Genomic DNA, 8,723 nt, shown 5'->3' on the forward strand with positions numbered 1-8,723 from the left:
TTTTTTGAACTCAAATTGAATAAACTAGCATCAACAGGACCCGTACGGTGTCTCGTTTTGAAGATCGATTCCAGCGTCAACAGGATCGATGCCAAAAAAGGATCGGTTCCTCTCAATATATTTCCTGACTTGGGCTTGCTTGGTGCCTGTCACTGTGGGGTGAACGGGAGATCCTTTCCCCGCGCACGTTATGTGAACACCCACGCTCAACACCGGCAGAAAAGTGATCAGGGAAAGTGCATGGCCTCGTTCACCATTTATCCAAACAAAATCAATAATAACAGCTTGTTTTGGGCGGCTCTGGCGCTGGTATTGGTAGCTGATCGAAAACCAAATTTTGTGGTAACGGCCGCACTGTTCGGAACAGGACGCACTGCGGGCGTAAGTGGCTCAGTCGCAGAGAGCTGGAGCCCTGCACCACTGCTGCACACAACGGAGCGGCTCGCTGTTTATTCAAAATCTATTAATACGCGTGTCGCGTGTCCAAATTGCACAAAACTCGACACTGCATGTACTTTGGTCCCCAGCGATACACCCTGTGTGTATGGAGGTCTACTTCAAAAGTGTGAAGGAGATCGGATGAACTGTTGTTGAGATAATCGAAGGACATGTACAGTACATGCATACATACAGACGTTCCTTCCTTTATTAGTTTGATTAATGAACTGGCAAACAAGTGTTACTAGGACCGGACTGAAATGAAGTAAGAATTATGAAATATAAAGATAATTATAATCATGATAATTATTAATAATAAAAAAATTAATAACAACATTAATGTTGGGTGTCACAGTAATCATTTATTACACATGTATTTCTTATTTTCATGAATTGTGTGTATTTTTTAATCTATGGCCCCTTTGCAAACACGACACAAAAGGTTGTTTTTAACTCTCCTTTCTTGAAAATGGTAAATCTCCAGTCCAATCTCCCGAGCAAACTATTCCCTGTTATGGAGACTTATGGGATTTTTTTTCCAATATCTTGGGAAGCTGCAACAATCAGATCGGTCGTTGGATTTGGTGAAATGGCGGATTTAGACTTTCTATTCAGGTCGGGTATTTGCTGCTTACACTCTGGTCGTTGTGATCTGTTAAAGGTATTTGCTGATAAAGTACATGAAAAAAACTGTTTAATTGTATTGAACAGTATAATTGCCTGTTTTGTTCATTTCATGTCAAATATCACAGGATGAGCAAATGAAAGTGAAAAAATTCTGTTAATCTTCCTGAACTTCTCTGGTAGAAACACAGCAAATAAAGATTATACATTATAAGATATGAAAACACTTTATATGAATTCAGGTTTTGTTATTCGCTGCATAATTTGTCACTTTGTCTTAAAATCCCCCTTAAATTTGGATGGAAACATATGATTGTGGAGTTGAACAATTTTATAATGACATTGCGATTTTGGGAATATCTGCCACCACCACCATTGGAAATGCATTCAGTCATATTTGACTTTTATCTCTATATATATTATGCATATTATCATTATTATTTATATTATGCATATATTATTAATGTGTCTATTTTTGGTATCAAATGCATAGTGAGCTTCCCATTCAGAATACTTATATTTATTGTCGCTGTAAATATAAGTATTTACCATTATTTCACCAGGTAGCCACATTGACATTGAATATATTTTTCCCCCAAAAGGCAGCAGACAAAAGAAGAATAAAATCATTTGGACATGAAAACCCCCACAACGTAAAATCCTTTATAAACAGGATTAACATATTGAAACGGGTCAATTGTGATTCTAAAACTAGAAACTGAAATGAAAAACTGAGTCCATTTTTCTTCCTGTAGTCCTTCCCAAAAAAGATGGAAGTGGGCAATGATTGTAATTGTAGTTCCAAAAATAAGGTAAAGTATTTTCATCTTTACTCAGTTACACTTCACTCTGTCACTATCTGCTGTAGCCTACAGGAGACAAAGGGTCCTGAGGCCACGTGTGTGAGCGTGATCAGATGCTTGTGCACGTGCATCCATTGCGGGGTGGGGTGGGGGGGGACTCTACAGCTGAAGGTGATGATTTTGGGTGTGTGTGCGTGTGTGTGTGTGTGTGTGTGTGTGTGTGTGTGTGTGCGTGTGTGGCGGGGGGGGATTAAATTGGATGAGGTGTTTGGAGAGATGATTTGCCCCAAAGTGTTTTTTTCCTCTCTCCTTTTCAGGTTGGGGTGAAGGGGGTGTGGGGGGGGGGGGGGTTGAAGGGGTTGGGATGGGGTAGTTGGGGGGGGGGGGGCTCGCTCCTCACCCCTGAGCGACTAATTACAATTCACATGTCGCACACTCTCCACACATAATAAGAGCGGGAGCAGAATTAGAATATTCTACAGGCCTGCGGGGGGCGTCGTCCCAGAGAGACGCGGAGAAAGTGTTTCTGTTTCAGAGGTGTGTGTGTGTGCGTGTGTGTGTGTGTGTGTGTGTGTGTGTGTGTGTGTGTGTGTGTGTAGATTTGTGCACGTTGCATTTCTATGTATACCCATTTGTATGTTTGCATCTGTTCCTGTGTGTATCATTGTGTGTGTGTGTGTGTGTGTGTGTGTTCATGTTAGAGTATCTATTTACATGATGAGTGTGTGTGCGTGCGTGCGTGTGTGTGTACAGATTTGTGCACCTATTTGTGTGTTTGCATGTGTGTATTATTGAGTGTATTTGTGCATCTTAGAATATTTATTTGCACATGTGTGTTTGTTTGTTTGAGTTTATCAGTGTGGGTGAGTGTGTGTGTGTGTGCAGGTAGAGTGTGCATGTGGATATACAGTATGTGTTCATCTGCACATGTAGAAGCATGTGTACGTGTGCGCAGATTTGTGCATATCACATCTTGTGCACCTATTTGTATGTAGGTGTGTGTGCGTGTGTGTGTGCATGTGTCCGTGTGTGCATGTGTGTGTGACTGCAGCACAGGGCAGATGGGTGTGCAAAGCTGAGTAGGAGGTGAGTGTTTGTGTGTGTGTGTGTGATTGTGTCACTGTGTGTGTGTGTGTGTGTGTGTGTGTGTGTGTGTGTGTGTGTGTGTGTGTGTGTGTGTGTGTGTGTGTGTTAGTGTTTGTGTGTGTGTGAGAAAGTGAGCGTGGGGTGGGGGCTACAAGGTGAGAAAACTCTCCCATGCTGTGTGTTTGGTCCCCCCCACACCTCGCCTGGCTCAGTGGCACATTGGCAGCAGTGCCCGTTGTAGCTCCTCAGGAGCACTGGCTCGCTGGCGCCTCCTCTCTTCACAGCAGACACTATAAAAACATCGCTATTTGTTCAGCAGCCTGAAAGACAAGTGATAACGACGTAGATAAAAGTGTGCCTTCTTGTTGTTGTTAGGAATTCACAACGAGTTGTTATTGGGAGGATTAAAATTATTATTATTATTATTATTATTATTATTATCTAACTAGGGCCCAAAACCCCCGTGCCAATTCAGCCACAGGGGGCGCTAATACAAGCAGTCAAACTTGAAAGTCAGCTCCGTCGCCCTGTTTGACCCAGAGAGCCAAATTCTGGTATATGGCTGAAGAACTTCTGAAGAAAATCTAAAGTCTATCTGCATAGATTGCCGCCATCTTGGAAATTTTGGCAAATCTTTGAAATCTTTCATCTCAGGAAATATACGTCCAACAAACACCACATTGGGTATACATGTTGCATGGACATGACTTGACAAAGTTCTTATAAAGTTAAGGGATTGGATGAAGAATATCTGAGATATTCACCAAGGAAATTCTCATTCGATGTTGCAATATCTAATCTATCCCCAGTTCATGTCATTGCTGCGTTGTTACCACGTGTTGCGGCATGGTGTGCGGTGTGTCCGTTGAAGCTGATCAATACTTGATCAATTTGAAAGAGCAGGTGCTGGACAGTGCTACCAACATGCTGTTTGTTCTTAAAAAAAACAAAACAGTGCGATCCTCCCTCGTGATGCCAGGCTCGCAAACGATTTGTTCATATCGAACAAAACTTTGAAGTGACCCCGGGAGTCTGCTGTCATTCACTGGCGACTCTTACTGCGGCCGGCTCACCGTCTGAACTGAGACTCACAGACGAGAAGAGCCGAGTGAGTGAATCTTCCACTCACAAACAGAAAACAATGACTGGGGATTACAGAGCTGTGAAAAGAGGATAAATGCGTAAGACAGAATTCATATTGAATTTGAGGGATTTACACTTTGTATCCTCCCTAAATGAAGATTTTGGCAGAATTAGATGATTCCTGTCCATTTCCATTCGCAACTTAGAGTTCTTTTTACCGAGTCACTGGTAAAAAAAAAACATCCACGGACTTCTAATCCAGACTTAAACAGCCGTTCATCTGCACTTTTCCAATGCCGGGTCGGCTTTTCCAGAGTAGTGACCGGCAGGAATGAGATTGATGAGACTCAGGTTAAAAGACATAACCTCTCATCCTTCTTCCTCTAATTCCCCCCCATCAAGCAAACAGTTCTAACGATCCCCGGAGCAGAACACCACCCACCAGGAGCAGAACACCACCCACCAGGAGTAGAATTTCGACATCGCTTGGACGCCCCCCTCCCCACCCTCCCCCTGATGCTCTCGTCTCGGCGGCGCCGCAGGGAGACAGTTTCGACGCCGCAAGTTCGGAGGGAAACGTCCGCCGCTCCGGGTTTCCTCGTTAGCGACGCGCGGCGAGGCGGGGACGAGGATATAACAATATTTTAGGAAAGATGCGGCGATAATCACCAATAAGCACGGCGGAGAGGGGCGCGAGCGGAGGGATAACTAAGGGAACGGAGGGATGAGGGAGCGGGAGGACGAGGAGGATGAGTGACATTTATTACATCTCCTCTAAACGACTCGCTCCCTCTGAAGTTGGGATTTCGTTTCCCCCTTTTCTCTTTCATACCGTCGAGGCGCTCCAACGAGAGGAAAAACTGGAGACGTGATGGATGAATAGAGTGAACATCTCTTCCTCTCTCTCTCTCTCCATCGCTGACCCCCCCCCCCCCACCAGTGATTGACAAGCCGCTAACTAGCGGCGGCGGCGGGTCATTGTATAATTTCCCGCCGTTGGAAACAGCCACCGCCCGGGTCCCAGGTAAAGGTAATGAGCTTCCGTAGAAATAATAAAAACATAAAAATAAAACGGGAGGAGAGGAAGAGGAGGAGAGGAAGAGGAGGAGCAACGCCTTCCAGAAGAGGAGGTGAAATCAAAGACGGGGGAATAAATAAAAGCGGAGAAAGACAAAGCACATGAAAGGCGATTAGAACGGAGTCGAGGTTATCGCCGAATTGAGAGGCGCCCCCCCCCCCCCCCCCCCCCGCCCTGTTTACTTCCTGTCCTGATTGATGTTTTCCGAGCTGGAGACGTCTTGGCGGCGGTGGCATCTAATCTCACACTTTCCCATCGCCGCCAGCAACGCCGTCTCAAAAGACACCGCAAAACGAGATATTTGCATCAAACACGTTTTCGCTGGAAACTGCTGAGCATGCACAGCGGACTGCAAGGGGGCGTGTATGTGTGTGTGTGTGTGTGTGTGTGTGTGTGTGTGTTGCACATACACAGCTCTCTGTCTTCCACGTCGTCTTCCTCTGCGTCTCCCTCATTGTCTTCCTCATCGGCCCCCTCGTCCTCTTCCTCGTCCTCTTCTTCATCGCCTTTCTCGTCGTCTCCCTCATCATCTTTCTCCTGGCCTTCCTCTTCCTCCTCGTCTTCATCATTCGCTTCCTCATCAACTTCGTCGTGATTTATTCGTGTCTGTTTATTTACGTGATTAGGAGGTGACGATGTAACGCTGGTGATCAGGTTCTAATCAGAAGCTGATTAACGATCAGGCGCTGATCAGCTGCTGATCAGTTCCAACTGATTAGCCCCGCGGAGCAGTGACCTGAGGACGAGGCTGCGGCGCCACAGGGCGTCATCTTCCTCATCATCTTCAACATGTTTTTCCCTCGGTGTGTTCTTCCTCGTCTGCATCATCCTCTTCCTCATCCTTATCCCCGTCCTCTTCCTCGCCGTCCTCCTCGTCATCTTCCGTGAACTTTTCATCATTGTCTTCTTTTTCGCCTTCATCATCCTCTTCTTCAACGTCATTCATTGTCGTTGACTTCCTCATATAATATAATAATATATATATATATATTTTTTTTATTATTATTTTTACCTTTGCAAATTAAACCTTGTGGGACTGATTTGCTTTTCATTAAGTTGATAATAAGGACGGAAAAAAGACTGAGAGCTGCGTTGGAGCTGCAGCGGCGGCAGCGTTGCGCCTCGCGCGTCGGGAACGAACCGCGAAAAAGTTTCTCCGCCGTCGCCACTAATTGGAGCAAAACCTGAAAATTCTCCATATTTTCGTTTCCGCGTTGAAGTTTATATACATGCGGGGGCGCTGGTGTCTTCCTCTTACTCTTCCTGTCGTTCATTAGAGGTGTGCGAGGAGTCGGGGGGGGGGGGCATGGGTGACGGAGAGGAAGGACCGGGTGAACGAGTGGATAAGTCACTGTCCCACCATGTTGTCGGAGCACAGCAACTTGGCAACCAAGCAAATGGTTGCCGACACCTGAAAAGCGTCTCAGTAGAGCCGCCTCTGGACAGCAGTGGAATCACATGGTCTCTCCTCTAACGCTGGAACTACACCAGGTGCGTTGGTGCAGTGTATGGGCGCCGGGCGGAGGTGCGTAAGTTCTGCTTCGTATTGAATCCATGTTAATCCACTTTTGGAGCTAGACTGCACATGTTAGCTGTGCCCCATCTCTCTATTTTTGCCTGAGAGGTCTCTTTTCCGAAACACGAGATGGAACTACGACAAATTGTTTTGTAAAGAGTGCAATCAATTTAAATGTATTTTACATGAGTCCACATTGTACCAGAGAGCTGCAGCTACTGTCAGATTTGCTATTGATCAAGACCTGTTTTAAATACAAATGCAATAGACCTACAGTACAAACACATCCCACTGACCAATTTCAACAGTAACATTTCAATTATATTAAAAGTGATTCATGGAGCCGCTGTTCCACAAGTGGGGACAAGGAGAAAGCACCGTCCACCTCTGCCAAGCATCCTTTTTACCAACGTTCAGTCCCTGGAGAACAAGATGGATGGACTGCGAGCGAGGATTAAATTCCAACGGGACACGAGAAATTGTTGCGTCCTCTGCCTGACGGAGACATGGTTGAACCCGCTGGTGCCGGACCACGCCATACGTCCAGCCGAGTCCTTCTCTGTGTTTCGCGCCGACAGGTCGGGGAAGTCGGGGAAATCCAAAGGTGGAGGCGGCTGCCTCATGATAAACAACCGCTGGTGCCCCAGCAACAACATCAGGACTCTCTCCCCCTCCTGCTCGCCAAACCTGGAACAGCTGACCATCTTATGCCGTCCATTTTCTCTCCCCCGGGAATTCAGCACCGTCATTATTACAGCAGTTTATATTCCACCGCAAGCGGAGACCGACACTGCACTGTTGGACCTACAGTATATGATGTCGGTTTCAAAACAAGCCTCCAGACGCAGCTGCGGTGGTGACTGGGGACTTTAACAGGGCAAACCAAAAAAGTTCTGCCTAATTTCTACCAACACATCGCGTGTGCCACAAGACCGTCTCGCTCCCTGCTTTCGGGAACACAGATCACACCATGATTTCGCTGGTTCCCGTTTACAGGCGTCTGATCACGTGAGAAGTCGACTGGGGCATGTTCCAATCAAGGTCAAGTGACGTCAACGAGTTTACAGAAGTAGCGGTGAGCTTCGTGGCCGCGTAAGCTGACAGCATCGTTCCCACGGTGAAAGTTTGGATATTTCCAAAACAGAAGCCATGGGTCGATAAATTCATCCGCTGTGCTCTGAATGCTTGCACGGCCGCTTACAACGACGGTCTTGTATCCCGAAATATGGACAATTACAAAGCGGCGTCATACAATCTGCGGAGGGCAGTGAAGGACGCTAAACGGAGCTACAGATGGAGCAACGGGACACCAGACGCCTGTGGCAGGGGCTGCTGAATATAGCAAACTACAAGAGCAGCTCCTCCCCAACCATGAGTGTCGACGCCTCCCTAGCCAACGAACTGAACTCTTTTTATGCGCGGTTTGAGTCTAGCTCGCCGGATAATTGGAGTTACACCGCTGGGGTTGAGCGCACACTCTCAATGTCTGAGCATGACGTCAGAAGGGCCCTGATGCGGGTGAACACCAGGAAAGCTGCGGGCCCAGATGGCATATCTGGACGAGTACTGAAGAGTTGTGCTAACTAGATAGCCCTGGTGCTCACTACGATATTCAACTCCCTATTCAATCTCCCTGGCTGAATCAGTGGTCCTGTCCTGCTTCAAGAGGTCCACCGTCGATTCTGTCCCGAAAATCGCCTCTCCAGCCTACCGTCCGGTGGCCCTCGCCTAGGTGGTCATGAAGTGTTTCGAGAGGCTGATTAAGAACTATATCTCCGCCTCCCTCCCGAGCACCTTTGACCCGTTGCAGTTCGCATACCAGCAGAACAGATCCATGGATGATACGGTTTTCCAGGTACTGCACACCATGCTCACACATCTGGATGGCCGGAAGGGAGCCTATGTGAGATTGCTGTTCATCGATTATAGTTCAACTTTCATTACCATAGTCCCCACCAGACTGGCTGTCAAGCTGAAGGAGCTCGGACTGAATCCAGGCTGTGTACCTGGATCCTGGACTTCCTCACAGCCCGGCCCCAGGTGGTTAGGGTGAGGAAGCACATGTCCAGCTCCCTCACCCTGAACACAGGATCCC

This window comes from Zeus faber (assembly GCF_960531495.2).
Source record: "Zeus faber genome assembly, chromosome: 2".
NCBI lineage: Eukaryota > Metazoa > Chordata > Actinopteri > Zeiformes > Zeidae > Zeus > Zeus faber.